The sequence below is a fragment of the Tamandua tetradactyla genome, chromosome 4, assembly GCF_023851605.1.
Source record: "Tamandua tetradactyla isolate mTamTet1 chromosome 4, mTamTet1.pri, whole genome shotgun sequence".
Taxonomy (NCBI): Eukaryota; Metazoa; Chordata; class Mammalia; order Pilosa; family Myrmecophagidae; genus Tamandua; species Tamandua tetradactyla.
The window spans coordinates 105,227,200-105,249,935 of record NC_135330.1 but is presented as its reverse complement, the minus strand read 5'-3'; positions in this window follow the sequence as shown (position 1 = coordinate 105,249,935).

Genomic DNA, 22,736 nt, shown 5'->3' with positions numbered 1-22,736 from the left:
GTCAGAGGACCTCTTTTGTTGCTCAAATGTGGCTTCTCTCTTTCTAAGCCCAACTCTGCAAAGAAAATCATTACCACTGCCACCACCACCCCACCATGGGACATGACATCCAGGGAGAAAGTCTCCTTAACAATGTGGGATATGACTCCCAGGAATGAGCTTGGCCCTGGCACCATGGAACCAACAATGCCTTCCTGACCAAAAATGGGTAAAAAATTATAATAAATAAGATATCAGTGGCTTAGAGAGTTCAAATAGAGTTGAGAGGCTATTATGGAGACTACTCTTATACAAGCTTCAATTAGATATTGCTATTTATCATGGTTTTCCAAACCCCAACCAAAATAATTTCTGACAACCCTAAAGAACACTTAAGGCTTTATCTGAGAGCCTACAAAAGTTGCATGTGCTATGATTACTTTCCCGAAAACTACAACCTCCAGATGGGTTCCTAGGCCACATAAATCTTGAAACCTAGAGGGGCCAGCATCTCTAGAACATCAGATGCTTCCATCCACTATCCCATATTATTGACAGTCCTTTCTAACATGAAAAAGTTAGAATGAGCATAGCCCAGATTCTCCTAAAGACTGGGAGAAGGATCAAAAGAGAAGGTGGAGTTATAACACAAGAGATAGTATTTAATAATTAAGTATGGCTGCTGAATCATTATGTTGGTACATCTTTTAGTCTTCAGTGTCTTGGAGCAGCTAGAAGGAAAAACCTAAAATTGTTGAATTGTAACCTATACCAAACTCTGAAATCTATTCTACAAGTAATTGTTGTAGTATGCTTTAAAATTTATTGCATATATATATATATATATAATATATATATATCATATATATGTTATATTATAATATATATCATATAAATGTTATATTATAACATATATATGTTATTTTTCACAAAAAAGTCAATTGTGGTGATAAATACACAGCTATATGATGATACTGTGAACCACTGATTGTACACTTTGGTGATTATATGGTATGTGGCTGTATAATATATATCAAAAAAATTTTTTAAATAAAGAAAATAAATGCAGCACTTTATTCTGCCACTTTTGCTATATGTTTCTTCTGTCTTGTTCTTTTTTGTCCCTCAATTCTTCCATTACTGCCTACTTTTTGTTGTTGTTGTTGTTGGTTTTTGTTGTTGTTGTTTTACTGCCTACTTTTTAATACATTGATCTTTCATGGCAGACAGTTTTGAATCCCTTCTTATTTTCTTCTGTATGTATTTTTCAGATATTTTCTTTGTGGTTACCATGGGACTTAAATTAACATCCTAAATCTATTAACAATCTCATTTGATTTGATACCAGCCTAACTTCAATACTGTTTTCATTTCCTAGTCTGCTTAAGCAAATACCATTAAATGGGTTGGCTTAAACTATGGGAACTTATGGTTTTGAGGCTAACAGAAATTCCAAATAAGGGAGGTATCAGGGTAAAGCTTTTCCCCAGTAACCAATGTTCTGGAGCTAGCTGCCAGTAATCTTTGGATTCTTTGTCAGATGGCAAGGCACATGGTGGCATCTCCTGATCTCTCCCTTCTCTCCTGGATTTCAGTGATTTTGGTTTCTTGCTTCCATAGCTTTCTTTCTTTTTTTTCCTAATCCATTCTGTCCCACCATCTTTTTTCTCATTCTTTACACAAACTATATCTTTATACTTTGTGGCCCAAATCATGGATTTTTATCATTACTTTTTATGCATTTTCAGTTTAGATCCTATGAGAAATAAAAAGTGATGTTACTAACTTTTTAGTAACTACTAACAAAAAATACAATAGTACTAGAGTTTGTAATTTCCCATGCAGTTATCTTTATTGGACAACTTCGTTTACTTAAGCCACTTTAAGCTACTGTTTAGTATCCTTTTCTTTCCTAAAGAACTCCCTTTAACACTGCTTACAGGGCAAGCCACGTGGTGATGAATTCCCTCAGCTGTTATTTATCTTGGAATGTTTTAGTCTCTTCCTTATTTTTGAGAATATAACAGATACAAAGTTCTTGGTTGGCAATTATTTTCTTCAGCAATTAAATTTGACAGTCCACTCCTTCTTAACACCATGGTTTCTGGTGAGAAATCAGCATTTAACCTTATTGAAGCTACCCTGTTCATGACATGTTGCTTCTGTCTAGTAGCTTTTAGGATTCTCTCTGTGTCTTTGGCATTCAACAGTTTGATTATAATGTGTCTTGTTATGGATCTTTCCTGCCATTCTTTCTTCAAACATTCCTTTTTCTTCTTTCTCCTTTCTCTCTTTCTTCTCCTTCTGGGACTCCTGTAATGTCTATATTGATACTCAATGGTGTTCCATGAATTTCTCAGGCTCTGTTCACTTTACTTATTTGTGGCATACTTTTATTCTTGGCCTGGTAGCTTTGATACCAGCCTTTTTCTCTCCCTCCCTCGCCATTTTGGCACGTCCGGTTCTTCTAGGCCTCTGAATTACAAGCCTCACCGGCGACTAGTGATGATGCAGTCTTGTCTCTTTAACCCTATTGGCCTTCTCCTTAGTCCTCCACCTGCCCAACATCCACTGCTACAAGTACACTCAGGAACAGCATCTCTATGGTCACAGTCACTCATCCGTCCTCCCTGTGTGATTGGCTACCCTCCCTTGGAGGCCACGCCCTAACTCCGCCTCTCCTCAAACTGTATATAATCCAGGGCTCGCTGAGCCTCGTGGTCTTTAGCTACTGGTGGCCCTGGCATAAGCGTCTACCAACAATAAAGCTACCTCGCTTCATGTCTTAATTGACTTGGCCTTCAGTCCTTTAGACCCGCAGCGAAGTCTCCTGCGCGCGCCCCTTGGACCCAGACCCCCGGCTCGAGCCCCTTTTCTGCGTGCGGCAGCGTCGTCTAGCAAGCAGTGAGAAGCTGAGGAGTAGAGGTTCCCCGATAGTTTAGCGGTTGGGCAAAACTGCAAGTGGCGCCCAATGTGGGGCACCTCTCTCCTCACCCGGCGAACTCCCATGGCACCCTAGGACCTCGTCCAAGGTAAGCGCCCTCAGCACTAGCCACCCAAATAAACTCCCAAGGAAGTCCTAGGCCCTGATCGGAGTGGCTAGTTGTCTCCCTAAATTTTGGTGAACATGGGTAGCAGAATTACTCGGCAGCAGGCACCACAGGTCCGTGCCCTAGCGGCACTTTTAGACACTTATAAGTGTACAGTCTCTGTTAAGCAGCTGCAGGTTTATTAGGATCTCCTGCTCCCTTTTAACCCGTGGCTAGTTACTTGCCACCTGTGGAGTACAGATACTTATGATCAGCTAATTGCTAGAGTAATGGACAAAATGGAGCACGAGGGTAAGCGTTTCCCCCCGGGGTTGCTCCCCACTCTCATTGCCATTCGCTCCTGCCTTCAGGGCTCCTCGCCGCCGACAGACGGCCGCCCAGCCCGAGCGAGGGCCGCGGAGACTGACGGTTCCAATTCTGAGTCAGACTCGGTCACCAAGTCGCTGCTCGATCAGCTTAATAATCGGCTAGAGGTAGATCCTCCGAGGGATACAAATGGCGGCCTTCCAGCTTATTCCTCGAGTAAAGAACAAAGCAACAGGAAGAACCTCTACCCCGCCCTCCCGAAAGGGAGTGGCCAGGAGCCATCTTGTAACTCACTCCCTCCCAACCCACTTCCGCCTCCTCCGGAGTTAAAAAAGCGGAACAACACTTCCTCGGCCCCTCCTCTCACAGGGGAGGAGCCTGGTCCGCCATCTTATGCCCCTCCTCTGCCATTTTCTAAGGGGGAGGAGCCTAATCCGCCATTTTGTGAGACCCGTCCATCATTTTGTGACTCCGGGGCCACGACCACCGGCCCAGTCTTGCCTGGTAGCCCACCTGTTCAGTCCGCTCCAGCGGCATGGCCTACTGAGCCCCAGCGGCCCCTCCCGCCACCCGTGGTTGGATGCTTCCCTATGAATCTCCAGCCGACGCAGCAGCGCCCACTTGCTTGGTATCCTCACAGTGCAGAGGCAATTAAGCAACTGCGCAAAGCAGTCAAGGAAGACGGGTTTGCGAGTCCATACGTGACCCACCTGCTAGAGGAAATGTCCACGCAGCTTAACACACCTCATGACTGGACAACTCTAGCCAGAGCTATTCTCACCCCAGGCCAGTATGTTGATTGGAAGGCGCACTTCAACTCAGAGGCCGAGCAGGCTGCTCGACAGATAGATTACCCAGGAGGGCCCCCGGGCCTCGGCATCCCTCTTGAGTCTTTCCTCGGGAGCGGTCGGTACTTCGACCCAGCGGTCTATGCCACTGCCCCGTATGGGTTTTGGGTTCAGTTACGAGAAGTAGCCATGTGGGCCTTCCGTAGTTGTTCAGCCTCCAGACCAGAACAAATCACCAAAGCAGTAGGACCGAATTCGGCAGTAAAACCCAAATATCAGTCTCCTTCCATACCTACCAGACGAACCACTGCTATACCAGCCCAGCCTACTGTGGCATCCCATATCTCTACTTTATCCTTGAGTTCTTAGTGCTTCTCCTCCCGTTGGTACCAGAACCCCCTTAGACAACAGAATGTTTAACTTAATTCTGGGAAGTTATGAGGCATTGAACAACACCAATCCAAATTTTACTAAAGAATGTTGGTTATGCTTGCAGTCTAGTCCTCCATATTATGAGGGGATCGCTGTCAATGGTACCTTTAATGTTAGCAAGTCCTCAAATTCTTGTAATTGGCATAGTGGCCTAGGACTTACCCTCCCTGAAGTATTGGGTAGGGGCACTTGCATTGGCACGCCACCAGCAGGCTTCCAGGGACTTTGTAGTAGAAATGCATCCAATGAGTTCAATTCCTCAGGAAACACTTACCTAATTCCTTCGCCAGGACTTAAATGGGCATGTAGCACGGGTCTGACACCCTGTGTCAGTACTAGTGTTTTCAACAACTCACAGTTTTGCATCCTAGTACAGGTTTTGCAGAGAGTTATCTACCAGTCAGCCGATGATTTTGAGGAAGTCATGGAAATGAAGCACCGACACAAAAGAGAAGTAGTCTCTGTAACCTTAGCAGTACTGTTAGCTGCCGGAGTGATGGCCGGGGTGGGCACAGGCACTGCAGCCATAGTTCAGGGGAATCAACAGATGGCTCTTTTAGAGTCTGCTGTTAATGAGGACCTAGCGTCTATAAAGCAAGCCATGGAAGCTCTGGAAAAATCTTTAACATCCTTGTCAGAAGTTATGCTTCAAAATAGAAGGGGCCTTGACTTGTTGTTTTTAAAGGAAGGAGGGCTGTGTGCAGCCTTAAAGGAAGAGTGTTGTTTTTATGCAGATCACACAGGGGTAGTCAGAGATTCCATGAGGAAATTAGGAGAGAGATTAGAAGCTAGGGAAAAAAGATTAAGAGAACACCAAAGCTGGTTTGAAAATTTGTTTGCCCAGTCGCCATGGCTAACCACCTTAATCTCTACTATAGCAGGGCCTTTGCTGGTGCTTTTGTTGGTATTAACCTTTGGGCCATGCACTTTATCAAGAGTAATGGAATTTATGAAGCAGCAGATACACAGAGTGGATACGGAGATCGCTCACATTCATTACATGCGTTTAAAAAGGGAACTCGTTTGAGCCCCCCGTGATTGCATAAAATAAGTTCTCCTTTTAAGTCTTGTTTCTAGGAATCCAGTAACAACTTGCCCAGCGCGACACATAGCCCATCGCCGCCGGCAGCTGGTATTGTTGCCGCCGTGACCTTCACTCAAGCCTCTGTCACTGCGGAGACTCTCCTCAACGTGACCCAAACAACCTCTCAAGCTTTGGAGACGCAAGAAAATATCAACCATCTGATGCATAGTGCTGTGTTCAATTTACAACAGCAAAGAGACTTAATTGTTCTAAATGTAAAAGCTGCTTGTAAACTTGCCTCCTCTGTTTGTAATGGACGGTACCCCTTCACTAAAATCTATGTTACTCCTATCCCGGCTAACCATTCTATGCCCTGTCTCACCTTGCGAGACTAACTCTTCACTGCATACCTAAAAACTTCTTGCTCTAGCAACTCTAAACCCTTTCTCTTATGCAGACAACCAGCAGCAAGCGCAGGTATAGTTAGCTAGCGTTGCTTGCCCTCGCAACTTATAGCACTACCTTTCCTATAAAATTCTCATTATTGCTCCTCAACATTTCTCGTTTCTAGGCTGCTCATTCTCTGTTGCCGGTCTCGAGCTGAGGCCCAGTTTTGGCTGCTGTTATGCTCAGCCTACTCGCCCGGACTGTTCTATGGAGGAACGCAGACAAGCCCAGGTTTGACTCGCAGGCCTAGCCTCGCCTGAGGACTGATCACCCTCAAGCTGGGGACAGATGAGGACCGGTCTCTCCTGCTTCCCCTAGGCTATAACAGTCATCGCCTGCCCACATTCCTCACACTCCCCCACGGGGGCTGCATGTTGCCAGAGTACATGCATCTGGGTCCACCAGATGGGCACCGCTGGGTGCGACGCAAGAATCGCAGAAGAGGGTCACTCTAACAGACCTCCTCTGGTTCTTCTGGGGCACATGAGATTTGCATAAGGGTCGGCTCAGCACATACCCTTCCCCTGAAATTCTGAGCCTCATGCACAAGGGGAGTCTCATCCCTACCCCTCCCAGCTAAGGTTCATGCCCACCGCTTGTTACACAAGTGTGTTCTTTAAAAAAGAAAAAAAGAAGAATTGTGGCATACTTTTATTCTTGGCCTGGTAGCTTAGTCTTTTTCTCTCCCTCCCTCACCATTTTGGCATGTCCGGTTCTTCTAGGCCTCTGAATTACAAGCCTCACCGGCGACTAGTGATGATGCAGTCTTGTCTCTTTAACCCTATTGGCCTTCTCCTTAGTCCTCCACCTGCCCAACATCCACTGCTACAAGTACACTCAGGAACAGCATCTCTATGGTCACAGTCACTCATCCGTCCTCCCTGTGTGATTGGCTACCCTCCCTTGGAGGCCACGCCCTAACTCCACCTCTCCTCAAACTGTATATAATCCAGGGCTCGCTGAGCCTTGTGGTCTTTAGCTACTGGCGGCCCTGGCATAAGCGTCTACCAACAATAAAGCTACCTCGCTTCATGTCTTAATTGACTTGGCCTTCAGTCCTTTAGACCCGCAGCGAGGTCTCCTGCACGCGCCCCTTGGACCCAGACCCCCAGCTCGAGCCCCTTTTCTGCGTGCGGCAGCGTCGTCTAGCAAGCAGTGAGAAGCTGAGGAGTAGAGGTTCCCCGATAGTTTAGCGGTTGGGCAAAACCGCACTTATTCTTCTTTCTGCTTCTCATACTGAGTGATTTCAATTGCCTGATCTTTGAATTCAGTGATTTTTATTTTCTTCCAACTTCAATCTGTTGTTTAAACCCTCTAGGGAATTTTTAGTTTCAGTTATTGTGGTCTTTAGCTCAAGTATTTCTGTTTGGTTTCTTTTCATAAATTTTATCTCTTTATTGAAATGCTCATTTTGTGCATATATCATTTTTCTGATGTCCTGAGTTCTTGCCTGCCATGCTGGAGACCCAGTGTCCTAGTTTGCTGGCTGCCAGAATGCAACACACCAGAGATTGATTGGCTTTCAATAAAAGGGAATTTATTTAGTTAACATGTAGTTCTTCAGAGGAAAGGCAGCTAACTTTCAACTGAGGTTCTTATGTGGGAAGACACAGGGCAACCTCTGCTGGCCTTCTCTCCAGGCCTCTGGGTTCCAACAACTTTCCCCAGGGTGATTTCTTTCTGCATCTCCAAAGGCCTGGGCTGAGCTGCAAGTGCCAAGATGAGGTATACTGAGCTGCTTGAGCTGTGCTACGTTGAGCTCTCTCATTTAAGCACCAGCCAATTAAATGAAGCATCATTCATTACAGCAGGCACAACTCCTAGCGACTGCAGATGTAATCAGCAACAGATGAGGTTCACATGCCCTTGACTCGTGTCCACAGCAATAGAACTAGGCACCTTCACCTAGCCTAGCTGACACCGAATCTAACTACCACACTGGGTTCGATTCTCCGGTGCCTGCCCATGTTAAAAAAAAAAACAAACAAAAAAACCCTTCAATTCTGACATTAAAAAAAAGCAAATGATATGTAAAGAAGTTAACTGAGAGCTAACCTGAGCAATATAATCTCTAGTCTTTGTAGTATATTTGAGTCTTACAAATGTATGATTATAAAGAACCTCACAGATTTCTGATGCTCACAATTAAGCTTAATTTCAAATTGGTCAAATATATGCAGATGAAATGATTTCACTATTTTCTCTTTGAGCTGTCTTGAATCTCTTAGTAGGCCACCAGAGCTACCCCAGTGGTCTGTTTACTACACTTCAAAAGAAAATTCAACAAGGACTATTGAAAGGGAACATAATTGGGTAGAGTTCATGGGTAGTGTCTAGGGAAGATGTGGGAAATGTTCAGAATCCAATAGGCCATTGCTTTGAGAAATGGTTCCTGGTCACTCTCCAGCACTTTTCTTTCTTCAGGCCCCCTCTGGATAGCCCCTGAGAACAGAACACAGGGAAAGAGCTTGTCAGAGGATGAAAAGGAAACAGTCTGAGAAGTCAGGTTAGAAAAAGTAATATGTCCAGGAAATTGCAACCCAGTTGACTAAAGGAGGACTGTGAAAGTAGCTAGACTAAAATTGCCTCAGCCTGAAGACTCAAGGTGGATGAAAGACAGGGGAGAAGGTAAAAGGCTGTGATTGTGGAGATCCTCGTGGCTGAGATGAGAAGGCATTATTCTACTCAGGTCTCATATCTAGATGTCTTCAGCAAGGGATGTCTAGGTAGTTCTCTTGCATTCACCTGGAGGTTGTATGGCGGCATTGGGGAAGGTTGTGGTCATTCCAGATCAGCAGGTTCTGCAGAAATATTCCTTCCTTTCTACTTCTGAGTCTTCATACAGCCAAAGCCTCTTATCTCTTTGAGCCAGGTCTGGACCCCAGGGATAATTGGGTAAAGAAATGACCCCTGGGCCAAGTCAAAATTTGGTTGACACTTCATCAGGTTTGGCGAGGAGTAGGTGGGTAGAAAGGCTCAAGGAGCTTGTCATCAGAATATCTTCTTGGTGGCATGTCATGTTGTGGTAAGGGGCTTGCCGTCAAACCTAGTCATGCTTTGATGAGAGTATTTGAGATTGAAGGAGAGATTTATGTTGTCTTGTTTGATTTTTTATGTTGCTAAAGAATGCACCCCTAGATGTCTAATGGAAGAGCTTTCTGCCTTAGCTGCTTTACCGGGGGAGGTGTTTGAGAATGACTATTGAATGGGCCATTTTACCTTGGTTGAAAAGAGTTTGTGTTCTGGATCCAGACAACCTGGACCCAAACCCTCATTACAACTCTTACTGATGATGTGAGTTTGGGCTTACTATGTTTCACTTTTCTCATTTGTAATGGGGCTGATATCAGTGTCCACCTCCAGGAGTTGCTATGAAGATTAATTGAGATATAATATGTTGTAGGGCATTTAGAACAATGCTTAGAGAGGAAGCTCTCAACAAATAGTACCCATTGTTCTTTCTTTGCAAGGTTTTGCTAGGGTGTTTTTTTCTACACCAAAGGGTTAAGGCTGCATTGATTAGGGAAATGTGGATCTAGAACTATTTAAACCACCATCTCATTTTGTTGCTAAGCAACAGGCTCTGAGTTCTGCAACTGTGCAGCTCGGTGTGCAGTGACCCTCCTCGCAATCGAGCTCCAGTCAGACTGTTGCTAAGCATTGTTTCATATTCCTTCAAAGCTAACTGTGGAGGAGGAGGCAAGCAGGCATGACAGCACAGTCATAAAGCACGAGCAAAACAAGTCTTTCCGGTGGTGGGAGCTCACCATGGCAAAAAAGAGAGAGAATGAGAGAAAATAAGTTTTGATTTAATGCGTGGTGGTGGAGTGTGCTTGGATCTACCTGCAGGAGCAAGAGAAACCACCCATACAAATTACCCTTCTCTCTGCTATTAAAATGATTATCGTGCATCTTCGGAGTGCTATCTTCCCTCGATTAAGCAAGTAACTCTCCTTTGCCCACATTTGGGTCTGGGTTGCATGGTCTGGGTGTACACTTGGATATATGGTTCCAAGTTGGAAAGGGGGCAGGCTGGAAGTTCATGCAAAAGGTCCCATTTTCCCATTTGGTGAGACAAAATAAGCCAGAAACTAAAGAACAAGAATGGTATGGTCACCTTTAGAAAATGCTTATAAGAAAACAGGGGTCTAGATTGCAAGCTTTTAGAGCAGACACATTAAGTCCGGAGTGGTGATTATTATTACTGGATATTGAGAGGTTATTTTATATATACAATCTGATATTTGGATATAAGAATGAAGCAGAAAATGTTGGAGTTAAAGTAATTCAGAACATAAGGGTAAGGAAAATAGTGTCTTTATTTTAGAACCACACATACTCTTTTTTTTTTTTCATAGCCAGGCACCAGGAATCTCCAGCATGGCAGGTGAGAACTCTGTCTGTTGAGCTACCATGGCCCGCCCAACCACACATATTCTTTGAGACCAATGGAAGAAAAGTTCATTTGATCTGGAACTGAAATTTTCTGTGGTGCATAATCTAATTCAACCTATCTGTATAGCTCATTTGAACAACTGAAACACAGGGAGCACAGAGTAAGAAAGAAGTCCTTTAATCCTGTAGATTATTTTAATGCCTGGATACATCCTAGAATATATTCAGCAGTAAACAAAAAGCTTTGGCAAAGTCCCCTGAGGAAGGGGAGAAAGACTATGGAACTATTAAACTTTACCATCAGGGAATCCCCTGATACTGTCTCAAACTTTAGGGACACCCAAATCAATAGGCCATGCCCTCGATCATGAGGATTACTCTTGTGAAGCTTATATAAGTAGCAGAGAAGTTTAGAGTACCTATAGGCATGCCTAAGAGTAACTTCTGGAGGACCTCTTTCATTGCTCAGATGTGGACTCAGTCTCTCTAAGCCCAACTTTGCAAGTGAAATCATTGCCCTCCCCCCTATGTGGGACATGACATCCAGGGGTGAAAGTCTCCCTGGCGGCATGGGAGAGGACTCCCAGGAATGAATCCAGACCTGGCACCATGGGATCAACAATTACATGCTAACCAAAAGGGAGAAAAGAAGTGTAATTAATAAAGTATCAGTGGCAGAGAGAGCTCAAATAGAGTTGAGAGGCTACTCTGGAGGTTGCTCTTATGCAAGTTTCAGTTAGACATTGCTACCTATCATAACCTGCCAACCCCTAACCAGGACCATTCCAGCCAGTCCTAAAGAACACTTAGGCCAATATAAAAGATTCTACAAGGATTCCATGCCCTAGAGTAACTTTCCAAAAACCTACAACCTCTAGATGGTTCCCTGGTCCAGATAAGTCCTGAAATCTAGTCCAGCATCTCCAGAATATCAGATAGTTCCATCTCCTTATCCCATATTAGTGACAGACCCTTGCAATATGAAAAACTTAGAATTGCCATAGCCCAAACATCCCTACAGAGAGGAATAGGAAGACAGTGGAATTATACAGAGAAGATAGGATTTAACAAATTAATATGATTGCTGAATCATTAAATTGATATCTCTTTTAGTCTCCAGTATTTTAGAACAGCTAGAAGTAAAAACCTAAAATTGTGAAATTGTAACCCATGTCAAACTCTGAAATATGTTCTACAACTAATTGTGGTACTGTGCTTTGAAATTTATAGCTTTTTTGTATATATGTTATTTTTCACAAAAAAAGAAGGAAAAAAGTTGATTGTGATGATACATGAATATTTAAGCTCTCTAGCCCTCTATATTCTGGAGCAGCTAGACGGGAAAATTTGAGACGATCATATGGTAGCCCATGACAAACTCTTGGATCTGTCCTATAACTACTTGTTGAAGACTTCTTTGAAAACTACTGCTTTTTTATTTCTTTGCTTTGTATATATGTTATACAACACAATAAAAAAGTTAAAAAAAATAAAAAAATTTAAATATTTTTAAAAGTTCCCATTTTCTGTCCCTTATAGAAGTCAGAGGCCATAGAGTCACAAACTTCAGAGGAACCATTCTCCACTCATCCATTCATCCACCCATTCATTCATTTATTCGTGCATTCATTCAATATTGAGTACATATTTACCTGCCCAAGATTAACTAGGCACTGAGGTCAAAACCTAAGTCAGGAAAATTACTGTCTTGCCCTGGCTCTTAGTTAAATAAAAAAAGAAACCCACTCTAGCTGGTTGTGCAGGTTTGAATCTGTCGTGGACCCCAGAAAGCCAGGTTCTTTAATCCTCATTCAGTGTTGCTGGGTGTTATCTTTTTTATTAATTCCATGGAGATGTGAGTGGTAACCTTTGATTAGATGATTTCCATGGAGATATGTCTCCACCCATTCAAGGTGGGGTTGTTTCCTGGAGCCCTTTAAGGGGGAAACATTTTGGAAAGATCCCCAAGAGCCAACAGAATGGACAGAGTCCCAGGGAAGCCTCTGAGGAGAAAGTTAGCAGATTTTGCTATGTGCCTTTCCAGGTGAGAGAGAAACCTGAATGTCATCGGCCTTCTTGAACCAAGTTATCTTTCCCTGATGCCTTAGATTGGACATTTGCACATAGCCTTGCCTTAATTTGGACATTTTCACAGCTTTAGAACTATAAAGTTGCAATTAATATATTCCTCTTTTTAAAAGCCATAAGTTTCTGGTATATCACATTCCAGCAGCTTACAAACCCCAACACTGGTTTATCAGATAAAGTGTTTATTGAAACTTATGCAGTAGCTCATAGAATTTTCCCAGTAGCCAGAGAATTAGAACACAGGCAGGTTCATTGTCCAGAATACAGTGTTGGGTTTCTCCAGAAGACACCCTCCTGACCACACAGCTGGGCACAGGCACTGCAGCTCACACCATTGTCCCAGCCAGGGATTCCCTGCCAAGATCTCTGTCCTGCTACCTCTAAAATCTCAATTTTCTGCCACCCTTGCAGAGTGACTTCTTCATGGCATTTTTTTCTTTGCTGAAGTCTGGCACAGGGACATGTGACTGGTGGAGCCTGGGTCACATGTCTGAGCCCTAGTTGCAAGGGAGGCTGGGAAATAAATTTCTTTCACCTTGATAAGAATAAGCTTATGAAGTGGGAAATTCCCCGATCTTGAGAAAGGTGTCCCAAAGATGCCAAGCAGCCACAGAACCTTTCAAATGCTTCCTACACTGTCTGCTCTTTTGGCTGTTACAGTCTTCTGGAGGATTCAGGCAAGTAAACAGGAGGGGAAAGCTCAGTGTGATCAGCGCTGCGAGGGGAAATACAAGTGCTAGAGGGACCCACAGTAGGATTCTCAACCCAGATGAAAGAGTCAGGGAAGGTTACCAAGGGTAAGTCATATCCAGACTGATACTGGAAAGATGAGTGAGAGCTTGGCAAGGTGAAGGCTGAAGGAACATTCCTGATAAGAGAAGCAAAATGTCCAAAGGCCAACATGACTCATGGGGTTATAGCACAATTACGTAATGATACTGTGAGCCAGTGGTTGTATATTTTGAATGGTTTGCATGGTATATGAATATATCTCAATAAAACTGTATTAAAAACCATCCAGCATCAAAAGGGAGCACTCCAAGTTCAAGGAAGGGAAATACATTCTCTGTGGCTGGAGCAGAAGGGGTGGAGCACAGCAATTTGTGATCTATCAAGACCTCTGGGTGAGCCCAATGTTTGCTAGAAAGTCTGAGAAACATTGCTCCAAGTGATATGCTTTTATTGCTACTTTTTTTATTTTTCAAGGTGAAATACAAACTGACTTCCCACAAAAAAATAAACGAGCAGATTTCCCGTGCTCCCTCTTATTCCAATATAGTACATTGTAATATTGGTTCATCAATATTCAGTATTTAGATTTATATAACTGTGGAAATACTGTGCACAGCTGAATTGTGGTATACCATAGCTACTTTTCCTTTCTTGAACAACCCTATTTCACATAAAGTTAATAAATGTTTGGTGGTGTTTTTTTTTCCAGTTGCTTAGTTTTCTCTGTACGTACCAATTATTCACCCTCAAAATTCTCCCTGGGCAGTGTTAATCTCCTTGCATTACACTCAATAGTTGTAGATATTCCATCAGTTCTGTCTCTTGAAGAAGTCTTTTAGCATCCTCAGACCTGATCTGCTCTCATCTGGACGGGATCCTGGCCTGGCCTGGCCTGGGCAAGAGCTGTAATTTGGGACCTCCTCTCCCTCAGTTGCTGCACAGGAGCTCCTGTTTCCTGGATCCCAAATCTGCCCCAGAAAAGAATGAATTTATGGGTAAACTGAGATCTTGGATGCCTTTATTCTACTCTCCATCTTGATAGTGTGGTTGGGTACAGAACTTGTAGCTGGTCATAATTTCTCTCAGAATGTTAAGGTCACTGCTCCATTGCCCTCTACCTTCTGTGTTGTTGAGACATCTGATTCCTGGTCTTTTGCATGCAACTTAAAAAACAAAAACACCTTTCTCTTGTTTTCTGTCTGGAAGCTTTTAGGATGTTCTCTTTGTCCCCAGTGTTCTGAAATTTCACAATGACATGCTCTGGTTTGATTTTTTTTCCCCCTATCATTTCTGCTGGGTAGTGGTGGGCCCTTTCCATCTGAAAACCTGCTTTCTTCAGTTCTGGGACATAGTCTTTAATTATTTCTTTCACAATTCCCCTACATTTTTTCCTTTTGGAACTCTTGGATTAGACCTCTATTTTTCTAGCTGCACCCCCACCCCCACCTCAACTTTCTTTCTTTCTTTCTTCTTTTTTTTCCCTCTGAGTACTTCAATTTTACTTTCCAATCCCTCTTCTTGAATTTCTCATTTCTTCTGTGATATATTTGCAAGAACTCATCTATCTAAAGATATTAATTATAACTTATTAATAAAACATTTTATTTATGATAACTTACCCCTGCATATTTTCTCTTTCCTTCAAGTTGCATTTCTCTGTTTATTTTAGCTTTTGTCACATTAGAGACTTTTAGAAAATGCCTGCTAATCCTTAGATAAGTTCACATTCAAGAGGGAGAAATAAAAATGTGATTGTAAGGTTTATGTGCAAGAGTAACTTCCTGAGGCTAATACTTTTAGACCTATTCTCCTGAGCTGTGGAATTCTCCCAAGAAGATTCTAGCATCTCCTGCCTAGAAGGTACAAGCTTGACTACCTTCTGGAAGATGAGTGGGAAAGAAGGCCAAAGAGGGTGTATATGAGGGGATTATTAGCAATCTATTGTTGCCTAACAAATTGCCCCAGAACTTCATGGCTTGAAATAAATATATTGTCTTACATTTGTAGGTTCAGAATAAAAAGCAGCTTAACTGGTGTATTAAGTTTGCTAATGCTGCTGGAAAGCAAAATGCCAGAAATGGAATGGATTTTAAAGAGGGAATTTAATAAGCTACAAGTTTACAGTTCTAGTGCCAAGAAAATGTCCAAACCAAGGTACCAACAAGAGGTTACCTCCACTCAAGAAAGGCTGATGCCATCCACAACACCTCTGTCATCTGGGAAGATACATGGTTGGCATCTGCTGGTCCCTTGCTCCTGGGCTCCGTTGCTTTCAGCCTCTGCTTCCCGTGGACATTCCTCACTTGGCATCTGTGGACCTTCATTTAGCTCCTCCAGGACACAATCTGGGTTCCTGTTTGCTTAGCATCTCATGGGAGGGCACATGGAGAAGTCTGTAGACCCTGCTTCTCCAAATGTCGGGGCCTCATGTGCTCTGTCTGCTCTGAAGCAACTGTTCTCCAAGTGACTGCATCAGCTCTGAGTTTTCTTCAAAATGTTTCCCCTTAATCAAGGCATGCCTTGAATGCGCAGAGTCACATCTCCATCTAATTAAATATCACACTCACAATTGGGCATGTCTCATCTCCATGGAGATAATCTAATCAAAAGTTTCCACCCGACAAGATTGGAACAGGATTAAAAGAAATAGCTGTCCCACAAGATTGAATCAGGATTAAAACATGGCTTTTCTGGGGTACATAACAGCTTCAAACTGGCACAGCTGGGTAGTTCTGGTTTAAGGTCTCTTGTGGGATTACAATGAAATTCAGGTCAGGTAGCTGTCATATAACTGGTTCTGGAGCTACTGCTTCCAAGGCAGCTTCCTCACATGCCTTGCAAGCTGATCTTAGGTGTTGGCAGGCTGCTTCCTCTCCTCTTCATGTGGCCTCCTGACACGGCACTGCTTTCTCCCAGAGTAAGTGACTCAAGAGCAAGGCGGAAGCCGTGTGTCGTTTATGACCTAGCCTCCAAAGCCACAGCCTGCCATTTTCTGCAATAGCCCATTGTTTACACAGGTCAGCCCTGTTCAGTGTGGGAGGGAACTACACAGGGCATGCATACCAGGAGGGGAGAATCAGTAGGGTCTTAACGTTTATAATGTAATTTTCACTTTGTAGCATTTTAAAAAAAAGTTTTATTGACACATCTTCACATACACACAGTCCATATATGGTGTACAATCAATGGCTCACAATATCATCACAGCTGTGTATTCATCATCATGATAATTTTTTTAACATTTGCATCATTCCAGAAAAATGAAAAGAAAAAATAAAAAACTCATGCGTCCCATATCCCTTACCCTCCTTCTCACTGACCTCTAGCATTTCAATCTACCCAATTTATTATACCCCTTATCCCCTCTATTGTTTATTTTTTTATCCATATATTTTTACTCATATCTCCATACCCTGGATGAAAAGAACACCAAACACAAGGCTTTCACAACCACACAGTCATATTGTAAAAACTACATCATTATATAATTGTCTTCAAGAATCAAGGCTATTGGAACCAAGCTCAAGAGTTTCAGGTACTTCCTTCCATCCACTCCAATACACCATAAATGTAGGAATATCTATATAATGCATAGGAATAACCTCCAAGATAACCTCCTGAATCTGTGTGAAATCTCTTAGCCACTGAAACTTTATTTTGTCTCATTTCTGTCTTCCCCCTTTTGGTCAAGAAAGCTTTCTCAAACCCATGATGCTGGGTCCTAGTGAATCCTGGGAATTCTGCCCATGTTGTCAGGGAGATTTATAGCCTTGGAGTCATGCTCCAAGTAGGGGGAGGGCAGTGAGTTCACCTGCCTAGTTGGTTTAGAGAGAGAGGCCACATCTGAGCAACAAAAGAGGTTCTCTGGGGGTGACTCTTAGCCATAAGTTTAAGTAGGCTTAGCCAATCTTTTACAGGAATAAGTTTCACAGGGGCAAACCCCAAGATCAAGGGCTTAGCCTATTGATTTGATTGCCCCCACTGCTTGTGAGAATGTTAGAAATTCTCCAAATAGGGAAGTTGAATATATCCTCCTTTCTTACAGTCCCCCAAGGGGACTTTGCAAATACTTCTTCATTCACTGCCCAAATTGCTCTGAGATATATCAGGGCACCACACTAACCTGGTGTGCCGGTTTGAATCTGGTATGAACTCCAGAAAAGCCAGGTTCTTTAATCCTCATTTAATATTGCTGGGTGGGAACTTTTTTATTGTTCCAAGGAGATGTGACCCACCCAATTGTGGGTGGTAGCTTTTGATTAGATGGTTTCCACGGAGATGTGTCTCTACCCATTCAAGGTGAGGTTGCTTACTGGAGCCCTTTAAGAGGGAACCCTTTTGGAAAAAGCTTCAGAGCCACAAAAGTCCATGCAGGCAGAGACCTTTGGAGACGAAGAAGAAAAATGCCCCCAGGAGAGCTTCATGAAGCAAGAAACCCAGAGAGAAAGCTAGCAGATGTCACCATTTTCATCATGTGCTTTTCCAACTGAGAGAGAAACCGTGAAAGTCATTTGCCTTCTTGAACCAAGGTATCTTTCCCTGGATGCCTTAGATTTGACATTTCTATAGCCTTGCTTGAATGTGGACATTTTCATAACCTTAGAACATGTAAACTTGCAACTTAATAAATTCCCCTTTTTAAAAGCCATTCAATTTCTGGTATATTTCATTCTGGCAGCTTGCAAACTAAAAACACCTGGACAAACCAGCAAGGTCTCACACCCTGTTCAAGATTCAATGTACTTAATGGTGTTCAAATAACCTCATCGCACAAGTTAAATTAGGTAATGAGTTTCTCAAAATATAAATTTTGCCCCAACTAAACATTGGGGTCTCACATAGAAGCTGAAGTTTTAAAATATGGATAATATCATTTTCCCTGTATTCTAGTCTACCCCAGTCTTATCCAGATCAGCTTCATTTGTATCTCTGGTTGAAGTCTGATCCCTTTTTCAATTTTTTAAACAGTTCCTGTATGGGGCAGTGCTGATTTTCATAGCTTCAGTGCTCTAATTCTGGGTCTCAGGTGTCACATAAATACGCAAAGTTTCTGGGAATGACCAGGTTATATAAAAACAGCTTAGCATCTCAGAATTTTACAACTCTGGAATAGATGTGACTGCTGTTAAGAGCTTACAATCTATGAACCTTTACAGTAGGCCCCAACCCATGCTCTCAACTTCAATTCTCCAAGTCTATATGTTATAGTTAGTCCATATGAGTGAGGCATGAAAATATTTGTCTTTTTGTTTTTGACATTTTGCTCAACATACTGTCCTTAAGGTTCATTTACCTTTTTGTGTGCCTTACAACGTCATTCCTTCTTGTGACCTTTGCCGCCATTTTGAGTGTGGTTCTGCCATGCCTGATATCTCTCAGTTCAGAGACCTTCAGTTTTTCTTTCTCCAAAGATTAAACCTCCAATTTTCTGTGTAATGGAGGAGCAGCCCCCAGCTGTGTAACTGAGTAGTTAGAATTTAGGGGATGATTATGATTACTGAATCATTAGATAGATAGTCTCTTTTTTTGAATTTTCTGGTATATTAGACAAAGGGAAATACCTGAAATCTCTGAACTGTAATCCAGCTGCCTTGATCTCTGATGATGATGATAATACAGCCTTTATCTTGTGCCCTTGTGATTGTAAAAATCTTGTGACTAACCCTCACTTGTACCCATTTTATCTGTTTTTTTCAACTTTGGAGTTCCTAATGTTTATTAATGAAGGGCCTTGGGTCAGCCCAGAACTAACCCAATCTAAGTCCAAATTTATGCTGATTATTGAAGCTGAGTCTAACCAAAATGGGCCCACCTAATGTGACAGTAGCTTAAACTTTAACCAATAAGTCACCTATTCATCATTATATTACTAAAAATCATACCCGTCATCATATTAAGGCTGTCACTTTCTCACACACAATCTAATTGCTAAACATATGATCAGTCTGCCCATGCTTAATAATTAGATCTCCTCTAATTACATCATCTGGAGCCATTTTGCTCATTATCCTAAAACCTGCTCATCTTTTAATACTATAAAACTATCAGAATTATCGCAGTTCAGGGAGACGGATTTTTGGGCTGATAGGCCATCTGATCTCCTGCTTTGTGCCCAGCAATAAACTTTTTCTTTGAAACCCTGATGTCTCAGGAATTGGTCACTGAGCACATCAGGCAAAGAACTCACTGCCTTTGTATGGTAATAGCTGCACAGAGTTGGGGAGAGGGTCTAGGCGCCTACTTTTTGATGAGACTCTCCTCCAGTCCTCCCACCTTTAGCTCCACCTTTACCATGTTTCAAGAAGTTTGTGGCTCATGAATTCCTGAGCTTTGGGGAAGGAATATGGTTCTGCAGTGTAAATTAGTTTGGTTCTTGGCTTCCCCCACTGCCTGTTTAGAATTCAGCTTTATTGTTTTTGCTAAATCAGCTTTGACTCATCCATCTGTTTCTCTGCCTCAAAAATTTCTGCTATTGGCTTCTCTCCCATTCTCTTTGTCCTTGTGGATTTAGCTTCTTTAACAATCCATTCACTTTGTTTTACTGGGATTTGGTGAAGGCGTAGACGCTAATGGGTGCATTTGTTTTCTAATCATCACCTGGAAATCCCCTCCTATTCTCTTTTCATCCCTGCTTCTTCAGGGCTTTGACTTTTGATTTGAAAATTGCCTTTTCTTTTTTTTTTTTTAATCCTCTCATAAAGCCTTTGAAGTGGGCTTCAAGTACCTTTTCTGAGAACTGAAAACTGAATATAGCCTCTTTCTTTCCATGTACATTTTTAATCATTCCCAAGGAAATGGATGGCTCTGCTTAATTAGGAAGAAAGTCACACACAAGAAAGTAGAAAAGATGATGTATTTCAAAATATTATTTCACCACAGTAGCATTATCAGCCTCAGTCATAGAAGGCACCAGTTAAAGGAAAGCAATTAAACCAATAAGAGTCATGCTGTTGACCCAATAATAATAGCTTGAGTGTTTTCCTTACACTGAGTCAAGCATACTACTTCATGAAATATCCCTGCTGAATTTCTCTGGGAAGGACAGGTGCATTTCTATGTAAGGAAATCACTCACATGGATTAACAACAACTCACAACCTCTCATCGAAGGGTGTCCTGGTTGAAACGACACTGGTTCTCATATAGAGCAAAACTGTTCCCCTCAGAGGTTTGGAAATGGTTGGGATAGTTTTTGGTTATCACAAAGATTGGGGAATATTGCAGGCATTTAGTGACATCAGGAATACAAATTGCCCTTCAATGCTTAGAAAATAACGGAAGAACTGTCCTAGACACAGGGCCAGAAAAATACTTTCAGTGGAGCTTGAAATTTTCAACACAATAACTAGTCCACAAAAGGCGTACTAAAGCTTAAGTAGTTAGCCAGGTTTTTTAGAGATGTAAAGGATGTTAAATGGAAATTTTGGCTGAAGCAGGAGGAGACAATAGATATCAAATTCCAAAAGAGGTGCTAAACCATATGCAGAATTTACCAAAGAAGTTTCCCCCAAATTGTTTATACAACTCTTTAATCTTCACTCACATTGAAGATACTGAAGAGTGGAACTTTATGGAAAATTTGGAAAGATTTTTTTGTGTTTGAAGGGCCTATGCTGTGAATCCCCTCACCAGAGGAAAATATATGGGAGGGGAACCTCCCACCCTAAATTGAGAGAGAAGGGGTTTAAGGAGGAATCTACAATTTGGGTAACGTTGTGCTGTGGCCACAAAGTTACACCTGAGAAATCCAAAGGGTGAGAGGTTGGTGGAAGCAACTGATGGCATCAAAACAGATGCACATTTGAGGAGAAATTGCCCTCCAAAGTCTGTCGAGGCCAAAGATGAGTGAATGTGTCCCAAGGACCAGCCAGCAATCTAACATGTCCCAAATTATACTCATCTCCTCCCACTCTGAAAAGCCCTGCTTCTCCTCTGCCCACTGTCAGTGATAAGCACAGCCTCCCTCCATTGTCCCCATCAGGAATCTTAAGCATCATCCTTGACACCTGTCTCTCCATCACTGCCCAGTTCCAATGCATCCCCAAGCCAGTGGAATCTGCTCGGCCTCTCAATGGCTCTTTCCTCCCCAACCCCGACTCCCACCGCCTAGAGCAAGGCACCATGACCCCTCACCTGGATTGCTGCTACTACCTGCTGAATGATCTTGCCACTTATCCACTTGAGCCTCTTTCACTCACTCCTCTACAGAAGTGCAGCACCAGCTTTAAAGTCATTGCAAATCCTCCCCCCAGGGACTTTGTTAAAATGCCATATGATTCAACAGGTCAAGGCAGAACCTGATTCTGCATTTCCAACAAGCTCTTAGGTGAGACCAATGCAGCTGGTCCACAGACCACAATTTGAGTAGTCAGAATGTTTTTTTCTAAAATTAAATCTAAATGTGCCAATTCCTTCCTTAAAATCCTTCACTAGCTCCCTATCACCCCCACAAGGCCTACATCATCAGTTACTTGCCCCCCCTTTTTTTTTTAATCTAATTAATTGTTCTACATGTCCCCTGTGTTTACTCAAATGGCTGTACCCTTTCACATGCCTTGGCTTCTGCATGGAATGCCCTCCTTACCTCAAATTCCTACTGACCATTAGATTTTGCCCAGTCAACATTTCCTCTAGAAAACCTTCCTGGACCCCACTCACCCTCCCAGAGATGCTAATGGAGTACTCCACAAGTTTTCTCACAGCCCTCACTAGCTTGCAGTGATCTGGACTATTTTCCTGTTAGGAGAACAGTGCCTAGGACATTGAAAGTTCATAATTGCTCTACTGGATGAAAGGTAGACTCACAGCGGGACCATCTCAGGCAGCTCCTCTAGTCCTCAATCATAATGACATCTGTTTCTCAAAACACTCCTGTGGGATGCTACTAAGGGGATGTTTCTATTCAAGGCAAACTCCTGTTCCTGCCTCCAGAGTCTTTCCTTTCATTTGGGTTTCCACCATCCCATGTGCCTTCCCTTGGACAGAACTTCTTAAGGGTGGGGTGCTGGCTGTCTTTTCCTGAAATCTGATTCTCCACACCAACATCTTGTTTTCCCCATGGCTTGCTTGCTGAAGCCTTTGCCCAGGAACCCCTGGGGACCTGAGGATGGAAGGGTGGGTGTCTGACAAAGGAAAAGCTGTTTGCATGGCCCTGGACTCTGGGATCTGGCTGGTGTTTCCCAGGAGCCTTGCAGGAAACTCAAACCTTCTCAGTCATTTGGAGACATGGAGGCCCAGCTGCTCCTGGGTGTCGGCCCTACTCTCTTGGTCCTTGGAAAGTCTGCTCAGAACACCAAGGAACTCAGTCAGGTCCTATATCCTCTCCTTTATCTCTCTGCCACCATCCCAAACTGCAGAAAATCCCAAACCACTTTAAGTCTCATCCAGCACTGAGGCCCATTGAGCTACTCTAAAATCACATTCCATGAACCAGTGCTGTTAGAAAAAGAATTGGAACAAAAGTTGAATGATCTGGGTCCTATTCCTGGTACTTCCA